The sequence below is a fragment of the Herpailurus yagouaroundi genome, unplaced genomic scaffold, assembly GCF_014898765.1.
Source record: "Herpailurus yagouaroundi ecotype Mexico unplaced genomic scaffold, PumYag 161, whole genome shotgun sequence".
In the NCBI taxonomy this organism is placed as follows: domain Eukaryota; kingdom Metazoa; phylum Chordata; class Mammalia; order Carnivora; family Felidae; genus Herpailurus; species Herpailurus yagouaroundi.
In genome coordinates this window covers 6,370,541-6,386,366 of record NW_024412402.1, presented here as the reverse complement: position 1 = coordinate 6,386,366, position 15,826 = coordinate 6,370,541, and the positions used below count along the sequence as shown (strand labels likewise).

At 49.0% G+C, this 15,826-nt stretch overlaps 1 protein-coding gene across 1 annotated transcript in view; it reads right to left on the bottom strand.

The window, feature by feature from the left end:
- The window catches only part of HTR3A (5-hydroxytryptamine receptor 3A), a 41,243-nt gene that overhangs the window by 22,528 nt on the left and 2,889 nt on the right, over positions 1-15,826 (bottom strand). The window contains exons 4-7 of the mRNA XM_040483064.1: positions 9,607-9,760; positions 8,842-9,074; positions 4,671-4,878; positions 3,465-3,570 (exon numbers count right to left, since the gene is read on the bottom strand). The gene's annotated coding sequence lies outside the window, so the exon portion shown is untranslated. The remainder of the gene's footprint in view (positions 1-3,464; positions 3,571-4,670; positions 4,879-8,841; positions 9,075-9,606; positions 9,761-15,826) is intronic.

Genomic DNA, 15,826 nt, shown 5'->3' with positions numbered 1-15,826 from the left:
ACCCAGGGCCCAGGACACAGCATAGGCTCAGAAGCTATTAGTTTCCTTCCCATTACAACAAAAGGGATCAATAGAATTAATAAATAAAAGAGGTAATGGCTTGTGAACACCCTAAAAGAGTTAAATACAGCAATAGAACCTGAAAGGGGTGGGTTCCCAGCAGCTTGCCACCAGCCTGGGAAGAGGGGAGGCGAGAGCCAGAGAGCAATAGCTTGTGTGTGAGCCTGGCTGCCCTCACCTGCTTCCCACGTCACCTTCCCAGCGAGACCTTCTCTGACCACCCTGTCTCACATACACCCGCCTTGCTCCCTATATTCCTTCCGCGCACTTCTCACACGCTGCATGCTCAGTTTATTTATCTTGTTTATTATCTGTTTCCCCTGCTAGAATGTGAGCTCCACAAGGGTGGGGATTTTTCCTCTCTCAGCTTTACTGAGGTATAATTGAGAAATAAAATTGTGTACATTTAAAGTGCACAGAGTGGTGATTGGATATACATATGCATTGTGAAATGATTACCACGATCAAGTTAACGAACATATCCAACCCCTCACATAGTTTATCTTTTTCTTTGTGTGAAAATGCTTAAGACCCACTCTCTTAGCAAATTGCAGGTATACAATACAGTATGGTTATCTGTAATCACCATGCTCTGTGCAAGATCCTCAGAACTTGTCTTTTTTTAATAAAAATTTTTAATGTTTATTTATTTTTGAGAGAAACAGAGAGACAGAGACAGAGTGCAAGCAGGGAAGGGGCAGAGAGAGACACACACACACAGAATCTGAAGCAGGCTCCAGGCTCTGAGTCGTCAGCACAGAGCCTGACTCGGGACCCAAACTCATGAACCGAGAGATCATGACCAGAGACGAAGTCGGACACTTAATCAACTGAGCCATCCACACATGCCAGAACATAGTCATCTTATAACTGAAAGTTGGACCTTTGATCAACGTCTCCCCACTCCCTGCCCGCCCTCCCAGCCCCTGGCAGCCACCGTCCAATGTACTCTCTGCTTCATGAATTTGACTTTTCTTCTTTAATCCTATATTTAGTGATACCATACAGTATTTGTCTTTCCCCATCTGGCTTATTTCACTTAACATAATGCCCTCTAAGTTCATCACATTGCAAAATGGCAGGATTTCCTCTTTTAATGGCTGGATAACAAATACTTCAGTGTATGTATTGATCATATTTTCTTTACCCATTCATCCACTGATGGACACTTACGTTGTTTCCAATCTTGGTCATTGTGCATAATGCCGCAAGCAACATGGGAGTGCAGATATCTCTTCATGTAGTGATTTCACTTCCTTTAGATACACACTCAGGAGTGGGACATAGGTAGATTTATGTTTAATGTTTTGAGGAACCTCCATACTGTTTTCCATAATGATTACACCAATTTGCAGGAAAGGGTTTCCTTTCATCCACACTCTCACAAATCTTTCTTTCTTTCCTTCTTTCTTCCTTCCTTCCTTCCTTCCTTCCTTCCTTCCTTCCTTCCTTTTCTTTCTTTCTTTCTTTCTTTCTTTCTTTCTTTCTTTCTTTCTTTCCTTTCTTTCTTTTTCTTTCTTTCTTTCTTTCTTTCTTTCTTTCTTTCTTTCTTTCTTTCTTTCTTTCATCCATCTTTTTGGTAATAGCCATTCTAACAGTCCTGGAGTGATACCTCATTGTGGTTTAGACTTGCATTTCTCTGATGATTAGTGATGTTGAAAACCTTTTCATGTACCTGTTGATCATTTGAATATCTTTTGGGGGGAAATGTCTATTCAGGTGTTTTGCCCATTTTTAAATCAGATTATTATTATTTCTTGCTATTGAGTTGCATGAGTTCCTTATCTATCTTATACGTGAAAACCTTATCAGACATATGGTTTGCAGGTGTTTTCTCCCATTTTGTTGGTTGCCTTTCATTTTGTCAATGGTTTCCTTTTCTGTACAGAAGCTTTGTAGTTTGATGTACCTCTGCTTGTTTAGTTTGGCTTTTGTTGATTGTGCTTTTGGTGTTATATCCAAAAAATAACTGCCAAGACCAATATCAAAGAGCTCTTCCCTATATTTTCTTCTTCTTCTTTTTAATGTTTATTTATTTATTTTTGAGAGAGAGTGAGAGAGAGAAAGAGAGGGAGACAGAGTGTGAGAGGAGGAGGGGCAGAGAGAGAGGGAGACACAGAATCTGAAGCAGGCTCCAGGCTCTGAGCTATCAGCACAGCGCCCGATGTGGGGCTTGAACTCACAAACCACGAGATCATGACCTGAGCAGAAATCGGATGCTTAACCACCTGAACCACCCAGGCGCCCCAAGTTTTTCTAACACCACTTATTGAAGAGACTGTCCTTTAGAGGCAGAGATTTTTATTTGTTTTGTTGATTGTTGAATTCCCTGAAACTAGGAGAGTGCCTATCACATAATAGATGCTCAATAAATATTTGTTGGGTAAATGAATGAACCACAGTGGTAAAAGGGAAGACAATGAGGCTATTTAGCAAAATTCACCTGTGCTCTGGAGCTCTCCTGACCTCCTTGGGGGTGTGGCTGTCAACTGAGGTAGCAAGGATACTGCCAGGCCTGGTGTTGGGATCCTTGGCTCCCTCCCCTGGTTCTGGGGACACATGGAGCAGACTGCCACGGCCCCACTGCTGTCATAGCTCTGGTCTGTTGCTTTCTTGGGCAGTGACCCAGGGGGTCTTAGCTGGCCATTGGGTGGCTTGTAAAGTAATGTATGTCTTGGAGTGGAGAACATTTGGGCTCCCTGACCTGCCACTAACTGGAGAGAGAAAAGACTCTGTGACATAGAGACTGTAGTCCTGTGTGAGCCAATAGACAGATGAGACAATGGGGAGAGGACAGGCATAGGAGAAATCCCAGCTTCACTCCCAGTAAGAGAGAGGCAGTGAGACCCCACAGGAGGTCTATGCTATGGAGCCCTCTTCCCACAGCACCCAGTGGAGATGCAGGATCCGGTAAGGAGGTCACATGGCCTTCCTGCTTCAGGGGCCACTGTCTCACTCACTTTGCACTTATGGGAGAGCAATCAGCCTAAAGCAAGGTCTTCAACACGTCCCAGCAGACACGCCTGCCTTGGTATGAACATTCTCTAGAGTTGGAGACATCAGAGAGAGCTCCCTTTGGCCTTTGAAACCATCTAATCCAGCCTCCATCTGGCACCCAAATCTCTATGGCGTCCCCAGCCAAGGGCTCTCAGCTTTTACTTGCACACCTCCAAGCAAAGGAGGAGACCTTTCAGAACCATTTCATTTTTGCTGAGATATTTCTTATTTTGCTCCTCAGATGTATTTCTCTAACGTTTCCACCCACCCAGGGCTATTCTTCAGGACATTCACAAATTGATACCAAGGCCTGCCACCATTATGCTTTCTCATCTACAGGCCAAGCCCCTCACTTCTGTCAGCACAGAGTAGAGCAGAAAGGACCTAGACAGGGAGAGCAGGCTCACCTTAGGATCTGCAGTGTCTCCCATCTGCCTGGGGCCTCCTCCTCTGTGCTTGATGGAGTCCGCTGAATGAACGGAGGAGTGAGAGAATCCACACAAGCTTCTCAGTCTGTAAGTGAGGAAAGTGAATCTCAGGGAGGCTAAGTGACTTCAGCAAGGCCATGCAACTCCCAACCCCAGAGCTAGCTCCCAGTTCAGAGGATTTTCCCGAGTCCATACCAGCGGGTTTAGAGACCTTGTTTTACTCCATCTTCTCTTCTCTTTAGGTTTGGCCTGGCTGGCTCCACAGAGGTAGCCCGCCGAGCTCCTGTTCCCTGTGTTCACCTGCTATGACCTTCCCATCACTTTGTCCACTCCACCTGAGAACCTTCGCTCTAGCTCTTTGCTCTCCCAGGAGCTCTCTCTTCCCAGATGTCCACTTGGCTAATTCCCCCTCAGGTCTTTGCCTAAAGCTCACCTGTTCAATGAGGTCTATCCTGACTAATCTTCTTACTACCCTCTCCTCCCTGTCCCCACCTGGGCACACCTGACCCCTCTTACCTGGCCCCACTTTGTCTTTTGTTCCACAGCCCCATCACCTCCTAACATACTATGTGATTGACTTATGATGATTCCTAATTGTCCATCTCCACTGGTAGAATGTCAGTACCTTGAGGGCGGGGAGCTTTGGGGGTTTTGTCTACTGATATATCCCAAGTACCCAGAACAGTGCCTGACACCTAGCAGGGACTCAATAAGTATTTGTTGAATGAATCTCCTAGTTGGAAAACCCAGGAGGGCCCTAGGTCTGAATCGCCCCCCACGGAACACAGTAGGTGTTGAACACACGTTTGTTAATACATGGATTAACTGATTATATAACATGTCTTTGCTGCTCAGTAGCACTGTGTATCATGTGCTGCCTCATGGCTGAAGAGAGATGTGTCATGGGCTCTCCTGGGGTTGCCACAGAGGTCCCACCATGACCTAGAGGATACCCCTATCTCAGACCCCATGGGAGATCTGTGGGGTACAGCTGGATCATGGTTGCCCTTTTGCTTCCCAACCCATCTCGGATGTGTCATGTGGTAGGCTGGGTAATGGCCCTGAAGATACTCAGGTCCTAATTCCTGGAACCTGTGAGTGTTTGCAAAAGGGAGTTTGTAGATATGATTGTGTTAAGGATCTTGAGATGGAGAGGTTATCCTGAATCACCCTGGTTGGCCCTACATGTAAGCTAGAGCGTTCTTCTAAGAAGGAGGCAGAGGAGGTGTGATGACAGGATAGGAGAAAGCCATGTGGAGGCAGAGGCAGAAACCAGAGATGAGCTTGGAAGGTGGAGGATGGAGCCATGAGCCCAGGTGCGCAGGTGGCCGCTGGAAGCCTTCACCTTGACTTTCACCCAGTGAAACTGATCTCGGACTTCTGACCTGCAGAGCTATAAGAGAACAAATTTGTGTTGTTTAACAAATTTGTGTTATTAACTTTGGGGTAATTCTCTAGAGCAGCAACAGGAAATGGATACACACCATTCTACAGGCACCCCCCAACCCCCTTCACAACAACCAGCATAAACCCCAGGTCTGTTTTTCACATCACCCAAACCTCAGACCCTGGGAGACCAAGGTTGGGGTGGGGGTGGGGGCATGCTGCAGTGTCCCTGATAGCCTCGTGTTCCTCCTTCTGAGTGTTGTTCCCAGTTGAGCCGCCCACTTCCCCCTCCTCTGGAGCTCTCCAAATGCTGCAAATAGACCCTGAAGTGTCTTGCTGGCCTAAGTAGCTTCCCAGAGAGGACCCTTTCAATCTTCCTGCTTCCAAGTATTTAATTAGTCCTAAATGAAGAGTCCTCCAAAAGCGTACAGCACTTTTGCACATTTGCTGACATAATCACATTTGCTGTTGCCTCTGATCGACATCCTGGAAACGTTCCTTCCCTTCTGGCTCCCCTGAAGGTGGTTTCACGAGCTCTGAGAGTAGCAGCACTTTCTAAAGCATGTCCCTTGTCTCACGGGAACCTCTGAATTCCGCAGCACCATTTGCCATTCCACCAAATAAAGGTTAAACCGACCAGTCGAGAGTATTTCTGAACCCCGCGCGCAATCTCCATGATTCAGTCTTTCCAGGCTTGGGTTTCTTGGGTACCGGGTCACAGAGTCTGCATGACCATCCTGAAAGGTAGAATTATTATTCCTTCCTTACAGATGAGGAAATCAAGGCTCACTCTACTGTGGGAACCCATCGAGGGTAGGGATTAGAAACCGGGTATGGTGGTAATTAATGTTACGCTCCAAGTATTCTGGCTGTCCCCTCTTCTGGGTTCTTGCACAGATTGTCCTTCTGGCAACATGGTCGTTGAGTGGGTGCATGAGGAGGACAATGGGACAATGAGTTAATTGTGAGCAGAAGAGACAGAGATGTCTTCCAGGCCCTGTCGCTTTCCTTCTGCCAAGGCGACCGACAATGTCCCAGATGGACGCTGCTCCACCGGCCTGGGTCTCAGAGGGAGGACATGGTCCAGAACCAGAGCTGGCCGGCAGTGGGCACACAACATGTTGTAAGCCACTGAGACTTGGGGGTCATGTGTCACCACAGCATAACCTAGACTCAGATCGAATGTCAGCTCTGCTATTTTCTAGCTCCGGGGCCTTGGATGAGTCAGTCAACCTCTCCAGGGCTTGGAAGCACGGATGGATGGCATCTAGCATAGAGTTTTAGGGAGAAGTTAATGAGATAATATGAGTAGGATGCTTAATGTTATGTCTATCACACAGTAAGTGCTCAGTAAATGGAAGTTGTAGTCACTTTTGTTACTACTGTTATTATTATAAAGGAAATTGTCCAGAGTCTCTTAGTGGGAAGTGTTGGTAGGGTGTGGGGAGAGGAAGGGACCATATTTTTGAGCATCTATGACAAGTCTTATATACCTCACAAGTCCTCATGCTGGGTATTGGACCTTATAATCCCTATTTTACAGATGAACAAACTCAGGCTCAGAGAATTATTTGACTTGTCCAGCATCACGAAGCCATTAAGTGGTGGAGCCAAGATTTGAATTTATGCTTGGGTGACTCTCTCCCCAGCATCTTCTTTACCTTCCTTAAAAGAGAATTCCCCCATGCTCTTGCTGGGTTGGTGGGAATGCAAACTTATGTGGCCACTGTGGAAAACAGTATGGAGGTTCCCCCCAAAATTAAAAATAGAACTACCCTACGACCCAGCAATTGTGCTACTAGGTATTTACCCAAAGAATACAAAAATACTAATTCAAAGGGATACATGCACCTCGATGTTTATGGCAGCATTATTTATTATAGCTAAATTATAGAAAGAGCCCAGGTGTCCACCAATTGATGAATGGATAAAGAAGAGGTGGTATATATATCCAGTGGAATATTATTCAGCTGTACAAAGAATGAAATCTTGCCATTTGCAGTGCCATGGATGGAGCTAGAGAGTATTATGCCAAACAAAACAAGTCAGTCAGAGAAAGATACCAAATGATTTCATTGATATGTGGAATTTAAGAAACAAACAAGCAAGGGGAAAGAGAGAGAGAGAGAGAAACCTAGAAATAGACTCTTAACTATAGAGAACAAACTGCTGGTTACCAGAAGGGAGGCTGGTGGGGGGAGGGCCATATAGGTGATGGGGATTAAGGAGGGCACTTGTTGTGATGAGCACTGGGTGATGTATGGAAGTGTTAAGTCAGTATATTGGACACCTGAAGCTAAATTTACACTGTATGTTAACTAACTGGAATTTAAATAAGAACTTAAATTTTTTTTTTCAACGTTTATTTATTTTTGGGACAGAGAGAGAGCATGAACGGGGGAGGGGCAGAGAGAGAGGGAGACAGAATTGGAAACAGGCTCCAGGCTCTGAGCCATGAGCCCAGAGCCTGACGCGGGGCTCGAACTCACGGACCGCGAGATCGTGACCTGGCTGAAGTCGGACGCTTAACCGACTGCGCCACCCAGGCGCCCCTAAATAAGAACTTAAAAAAAAAAAAAAGGAGGGAGAATTCCTCCAGTGCCGGGCACACGATCCCCCCACTAAACCCCACGTCCTCCACTCTAGCCCCCAGCCAGCCCTATCACTTTTCCAGATCAGCACAGATTGTCATGGGCTCCAACATGCCAACCTTCTCCAGCCTCATTTTGGACCCCGCCCCTGATCCTTCACCTGCTTCTCTTTGCCCGGGTAGGGGAGCACACAGGGTTCTTAGGAGTCTAGCCTAAGACACTGTGTGTACCTTCTAACCCCAGGGCACTGGGGCAGGGGCCTGTGTCCCAGCGGGATAGGACCTCCAGGGAAGCTCACTGCTTTGGGAAAGAAGAACTGCAGCTCTCGTCTGGGCTCTGCACTGAGAAAACAGTCCCTTACCTTTGCAACTTCCACCCCCAGGAGCTCACTTAATTCTGCCACTGCTCCTGTGATAGGGAGGCCACCCGCTGCCTCCACCATCTCTCCAGACACTAGATACCAAACACCAGCTACTAAAGCTTCTAGATGCTCCGTCAGATAGCCTTGAGTTCAAATTCTAGTCTTTACCTACTCATTGTGTGGCATTAGGCAAGTCACTTAACCTCTCTGGGACTCAGTTTCTGTATTCATGAATTTATCCTACCATAAGGACTACATTAGACCCCCTATGGGAAGTCCTCATTGGTCATGTGACACACAGTGAGTGTCCCATAGGGAGTGGCTATCTTTAATCAGCCTCATTACTATCACCTTTATCATTATCTAGGGTTTATTATTATTATCCTCTCCCAGCCTCATCTGAAAAATGAGAGCTTTGAACGAGCTGGTCTGGTTCTCCTCCAACTTTGAGTGACCACCTCAAACACATATGCACACATGCAGGTGCATATAGGCATGTAAACCCATACACACACACACACACACACACACACACACACACACACCCGCAATGCTGCCTCTTTGGGCAGAACAAGGGGCCTCAAGCCTGGGCTACAATGACAAGCCTGGGTTCTGCCCTGGTATCTTCAGTGTCAAGTTCAGGGAGAGTGCTATGGTGGCTGAAAGGTGAGAGGGCAGGGTGTTCAGGGGAGATGGGCTAAGTGGCCAGAAGGATCTGCAGGCCATAGGGAGTCCTAAGGCCTAGAGTGAAGCCCCAGAGCCATCTCCTGCAGCTCTGGAAGCAGTGCCTCATAAAACCTAATGGATGTTTGAATTATCACCAGTGAGGGAAGGTCCGGGAAACAGAGCTTTCAAACCTCCCAGGAACCGGGGCTGAGACACGGTGGCGGAGTGAGCAGACCACATGCAGCTTTGGGATGTGGGTGGGAAGAGAGAGCGTAGGCTCTGCTCGAGGGATGCCTCCTCCCAGCACCTCTGGGAGGCACAGGGAAGGAGCAGGGACAGCAGCATGGCTTACCTGTCACCTGGAGTCCTTCCCCCATCCTCATCCCTCGTGCTTTGATACCAGAAGACGACAAAGGCTTCAACCCGCTGCAGCTCGGCTTTTGGGGGGGAGTGCATGTTCCCCGCCTAGCACCCTGTGTGCCTGTGCTCTGTGTCGGGTTTGTTCTGGACGCAGGAAAGATGACTGTGCTGTGGCCCCTCCGGTCTCAGGTCTACCTCTGCCTGGTGTGCTGATGAGTCACAGCTCTGGGGGAGAGTCAGAGCTTTGGGTGGGTGAGTGAAAGGGCTACATCGTCAGAGGCTAGTTAGTGAGAGGAGGCTCCTCCCTGAGAAGAGGGACTCACATAGCTGAGGCCCCTTGAGATAATGTGGCCATGACACCGCCAGGCAAGGGTGCTCAGTGGTTTGCCCCGTGGGGGAGAGGGGTCGTCCCATCACTGGCTCTCCAGAAAACAGGGTGTCTGCTGTCAGAGGAAGGAGGGCAGTGGAAGGGACCTTCCTTTCCCTTCACTCCCTTCTCCCCTTGGATGGCACACAGAGCCATCTCCGCCATCTGCCCACAGCCTATAATTCAGCCGCCCAGCTGCACGGGGGTGCTTGACTGCTCTGATTGTGGGAAGGGCAGATTGCTGAGTGAGCGGGGTGATTGGCAGGTGCCCCGCGGGCCCAGCTGCCTGGGGAGCAGAGGCGGGCTCTGCGTGATATTCAGCTGCCCCTGAACCCCAGCTCCCAGGCCTGCCATGAGGCCTCCCTCCCAGGGACCCCGGTCCCCCTTTACCATCATCATTCTTTAGATCCACGCTTCTGTCACTGCAGTGGGCAAACGAATCCTCTGGGATGAGGTCAGAATTCAGATCCTGATTCAGTAGGTCTGAGAGGACCCAAGATTCTGCATTTTAACAGTTCCCGTGCTGCTGCTGCTGATCCAGAGACTATACATCGAGTAGGAAATGTTTAGACTTTACATAGCTTATATGTATAACCTCTCTGGGCTCTGGGAACAGCCCAATGGGAAGGTGGTGAATAATAATAATAATAATAATAATAATAATTGCTATCATTCTCAATGCCTCTAATGCCAGGTACTGTGCATAAATCTTAACTCACTCAGTCCTCACAACACCTCAGTGAAAGAGCCCTTTGTCGGAATTTACAGATAAGAAAAACAGCCCTGACGTTCTGAGCTAACTCAGTTACTTGCCCCAGGTCGTAAACCTAATGAGTGGTAGAATTAGAATTCAAACTCCTATCTTCTACAGTAGCCACGTCTAAAGTTAGGAAATAGGAACCTCTTTTAAGAAGTGATGGTTGAGAGTCAGGGGTGGGGGGGTGGGGGGGAAAGAAGTAAGAGTCAAGGGTTAAATCTCTGGAGCCAGAGTGTGCCTGAGCACAGGAGACTCCCCAAGAGCATGGAGTCTGGAGCCACACTGCTTAGATTTGAACCCTAGCTTTGTCACTCGCTAGCTTAGTGATTTGGGGCAATGTACTTAACCTCCCCGTGTGACTGTGAAGTGCAAATGATAATAGTAGGGTGACTATGAGGATTATATACACCACGAGGTCTCATCACATATATACATATCTCATAGTACATATAATCTTCATAATAGCCCTAGTATTATCTATTTATCTCTATAGCCCTAGTATTATCTATCTATCTATCTATCTATCTATCTATCTATCTATCTGATGCAAGTACCTACAGAGATCAGTTAGAGAGTTTGGCACAGGTATACGTGATGGTGACCACTTGTGAAATGGGGGTATTGACTTTAACAATAAAAATTATTACATAACTGAGTACTTAGCGTGTGCGGCACACTGTTCTAAGCACTTTACATATAGTAACTCATTTAATTCTCTTAAGAACGCTGTAAGCTAGGTTTAATATTAATCATATTTTATAGATGGGGAAACCAAGGCACAGAGTTTCAATGACTTCCCCAAATCACATGGCTAATCGGTGGCGGAGTGGAATTTGAACCTGGTGCGGTTCACTCAACCCATATCGCCGTATTGATTGATTCTTACGTGTTTGGCACAGCCACAGGCACTGGAGACGTACCAGCGAACACGATATACTCCCTGCCCCACTGGGGCTGACATTCTTGGGGTCCTAGAATATTACCACCCATGCACCCAGAACCCTCTTTGGCACATGACAAAACTCTCAGTAAACGTTAGCTCTGCTTCTCCTCCTTTTTAAAAACAATTTTTTTTAATGTTTATTTTTGAGAGAGAGAGAGAGAGAGAGAGAGACAGAGGATGAGCAGGGGCAGGGGAGAGGCAGAGAGAGAGGGAGACACAGAACTCCAGGCTCCACGCACCAGCACAGAGCCCGACCCGGGACAACCCACGAACCATGAGATCTTGACCTGAGCTGAAGTCAGACACTCAACCGACTGGGCCCCCTAGCGCCCCTCTCCTCCTCCCCTCCCTCTCCTGGGGCAGACATCACAACTGATCACAGCAATCTTTCCCACAGAGCCCACCTAGGGCCCCCAAACCTGTCTCGAGACAGCGCTCCAGGCAGCCTCCACCAGACCTTCAGGTTTGCACTGAGACCAAATCCATGCCAACTCTGGGTAACCATGCTCTAGTAGAACAAACAAATGTTTCTGACTCCAAAGCCCCGTGGTGTCCACACCCACTCCCCGGGGTGGGGGGAAGCAGTAGGGTTAGGAGACAGGGGTGCTGAAGAAGGCTTGTACAGGAAAGAGCTGCGAAACCAAGATTAGGCAGGGAGGTGGGGAGAAAAGGGAATGCTGACAGCACCTTGACCCTCTTGCTCTTGGCCTGGAGCTCTCATCCTGGAGGATGAGCAGGGTGACCAGGAGCGGAGTCCCATCAGGGGCTGCCTGCCCACACGCAGCCCTGGACCCTAGGGACACTGAGCAGGGCTGGTAATCCCGCTAGGCCCAGGTCTTTGGAGCCTGGCACTAGGCTGGGGGAGATGCAGAGACAGCGAGGCAAAGGGCAAGCGAGGAGCTCCCCCCTCATATCTGGAATCTGTCACCAGCCACAGAGCCCGCCCACGGCCCAGCAGTGCCTCCCCAGCCCTGCAGAAAGCCTCGCTGCAATGCCTGCTTTATGGCCTCTGCCAAATGAAGCACAAACTTAACTACATCACCCCCCCAACAGGACAGGGGAGGGGGGTGGGGGTGGCACACTGGGCTGCTTCAGCCCCCTAATCTAATCACTCGCGTGGGTCATTTCAATTATGGACACCAGAGTGTGGTGGGGGGCCTGGCTGCTCATAAAAGCCTCCATGCTGTTGCTCAGCTAATTATGAAGCTCTTACTGTCTCAGCAGGTAAATAACTCAGGACTGAGAGGTTCTGGCTGCTGAGATGGAGTGTGAGCCAGGGAGGAGGACGAAGACAGGGTAGACGCCTGCGATGGGCCCAGGGCACTGATGGGAGTTGCAGGGAGGGAGGCATAGCCTTCCTTCCTGGGGGGACCAGGGGACCTGGGGTCTCTACCTTGGGATGATCAGCCAACATCCAGGAATTGGTAGAGGAATCCCCTACCTTGAGCACAAAATCTGAAATTTTCTAGAAACCTCAGAGCCACACGGTAGGCGAAAAATTTCAGTTCCACCTCCTTTTGCTAACCTTGCCTTTATATGTATACTTAGATCCCTGAGAAGTTAGAGGACCCAGGGGCCCTCCAGGCTGCACTGAGGTGGGTCTAATCCCGCCAGGTGCTGCTCCATGCTGCCTGTGCCCAGGATGGGAGCTGTGAGTTCTTTGGTTTGCTTCCCGGTCTGACCTGTCCAGGTTCAAAGCTGGGTCACAGAGACTAAGGGTGAGGGGGTCAGCTTCCTTAACCGCAACAGCTCCTCCCTCTAGGACAAGCAGGGAGGGGGATGGGGGTGTCTCGGGAGGGGAGCAAGACCCTCCACGGCCTGATTATTGGCCCTACACCAGACCGCACAGGCTACAGGAGACCATAGCAGCCGGACTTGGAAGCTATTCTGAGATAGAATGACATAAAAACGGAGGGCTGCCTGTCTAGCCTGGGGCTGTGCTTAGCTAAGTCTTTCTTCTAGACGTCAGTGAAGTCCCCCAAATTGGAGCTGTGATTTCTTGGTGAGCTCTGAAACTACCTTAGATTCTGGGAAACAGCAGATGGTCGGAGCAGTCACAGCTGGGAAAATCCCATTTTTGCTCTGTTCCTCAGTTTCCTTCCTCTGTGACACAGGAATCGTGAAACTTCTAAACATTTGGAGGAGCTGAGCTAAAGCTGTTCTGTAAATAAAGGCTGCTGGTGCCCTATCTTCCTCCCACGGCACAGGGACTCTCTTCCAGGGGGAGGGGTCCCATGTCATTTGTTAATAGTGGCACTGCTTCAGGACGCAGACCTGACCCTGGGGCTTCAAACGCATCCCTGGCTGCCACATTGAGATCAGGGCCCCTTGGCACTTGGACGGAGGTGGTCCACACTGGGGCCCAGCTTAGTGGTCAGGCCTCGCTCCTGAAAGGCTGCCTCTTGGAGGAGGACCGAGGAGATGCTCTCTAGGGAGGAAGTGAAAGAAGGCTGCATGGAAAGTGGAATGGGACGTCCCTTGGGCAGCCCCACCACCCAAGTCCCTGGCCAGAAGGCAGGTGATGGCTTCAGGCTTTGGCCCTTGGATCCTGGAATAAAGGCACTTCTGGGGAGAGCCAGAGCTCGTAAGTGGATTCTGATCGAGGCAGAGGAAGAAAGACCTCACACCAAAGCCTGAAGAGTACAGTCCATCTGTGGACAGCAGGCAGGTCTTATTTTTATTTTGTGATGCATTAGTTACTTTTTAAAGTGCTGTTAAATACATTGCTTCATTCCAATCCTCAAAGTTCTGTGATTTGGTGGAGTAAGTATAAGCAACCTGTGTCGCATAGTCGAAGCTCTGAGAAATCACGCTCAAGGTCTCCTGGTTGGACAGTGATGGAGCTGGGACCAAAACCAGACGCTTTCCCCAAGGACAACTGGAAAGGAAGGAGACAACATAGCGGGGAGTTCACTGCAAGCCGTTTCCCCCGTGACAGTGGAGAAAGTGAAGAGACATCTAGGGATCGATCGAGAAGCTAACTGAGCAGGCGGAGGCAGAGGAGGAAGTGAGGAGGGAAACAGGTGGAGGTTTGCACGGACACTTCCTGTTCACAAACTTCTTATGTTCCTCATTTCATTAACAGCAGCAGCGGAATTTCATGGACAATTGGCGTTGAGCACTAACTGGGAGGTAATGAGAGAGGGAGGATGCAGGTAAAGGCTGTTTGAATTTAAATTCTTTTTCTTTAGGGGGATGGGGGAGCAGGGTTTTTAAAAGACAATTTTAGTGCCGCAAAAAGTTCCTAGCAAACAGCTTTGGACTTTCGTGTCCTCTGCTGGCAGTGTTAGGAGAGTTGACTCTCGGCCAACCGTGGTCTGCCCGCCAACCTCCCGATGGCTGCCCTGGCGGAGGGCAGAGGGATGCCGAGGGGCTGGGAGTCTGACCCCGGGTAGATTTTCCCCCTCAGACCTGGAAAAACACACTCGAAATGTGTCCAATGTCAGCAGCGAGCTAGAATGCGTTGCTCTGCAACAATTAGCGCAGAATCGCCATGAGCAAAGCTCTGTGTGGACCCGGGCCGAGATGGGGATAAACTGGAACTAGAAAACGGGATGGCTATTCTAGGAGCATGTGGTCTGTGTGATGAGTGATGTGCACACACATGTATACCACAGACACCACACATACATACGTGCGCACGCACACACACACACCATATACCGATGTACACACACGTATACACACCCACACGTGTGCACACACCACACATACACATGTGTACACACACCCCACATCCCACATATGTACACACCCACACACCTGTACACATATACCACACCACACACCTATGTACACACACACACACGTGCACACACCAAACATGCACACACACACAAGGCCCTAAAATGTTCAAAGGGGGAAGGACACAGAATAAGGTAAGGGTAAAGATAGAGAAAGGGGACCGTCACGAGGTGCTCAGGGGAAGAAGGTGAGGGAGGCTGTTTTGAGCAGGCTCCTCAGACGCAATGGCACACAGACTGGAGAAACAAAAGAATATGTCAACTCACAGTAGAGGCTTGGACGGAAATGGCAGGCAGGTTAGTCTGGCTAGACAGAAGACTGTAATAAGAAGCCATGAGAAATGAAGAAAGTCAAAACGGGAGGAAGGAAATTTTGTGGAAGACCTGAACTTCCACCTTAGAATTCAGGTTGTGAGGCCATGGAACTGCCAGAAGGTGAGCTATACTCATGGCAGACTGGGCCACTGGAGAGTAAGAGCCAGAAGTTGACCAGTTACCCCAGTTCCATGTGCTCAGGGCTCTTCTGTCCGGACAAGTAACTGTGGGCAGAGATGGGAGGCGAAGGGGTCATTGGGACTGTGATGGTTAGTTTTGTGTGTTAACTTGGCTAGGCCATAGGACCCAGATGTCTGGTCAAACATTACCCTAGGTGTTTCCGTGAAGGTATTCTTTAGGGGAGGTTAACATTTAAATCAGTCGACTTGGGTGAAATAGAGTACCCTCCAGAGTACAGGTGGGCCTCACCCAGTCAGTTGAACGCCTCAGCAGAACACTGACGCCCCTGGAAAAAGTGGGAACTCTGCCAGCAGACACCTCCCAAATAGTTGAGTTTGGACTCAGACTACAACTATTCCCTGGGTCCTGGCCTTCCAGCTTACGTGCAGAGTTTTGACTTGCCAAGCGTCCACCATCATGTGAGTGCTACAGACTGAATTGTGTTCACCCTGCCCCCCAAATTCATACGGTGAAGTCCTAACGCCCTGTACCTCAGCATGTGTATGTGGAGGCAGGGCCCTTAAAAAGGCCATTCAGGTTAAATGAGGTTGTTAAGGTACGCCCTAATCCAACATAATTGGTGTCCTTATAAGAAGAGGAAATTTGGACACAGACATGTACATGCAGAGGAAAGACCATTGAGGACACGGGGAGAAGACAGCCATCTATGGG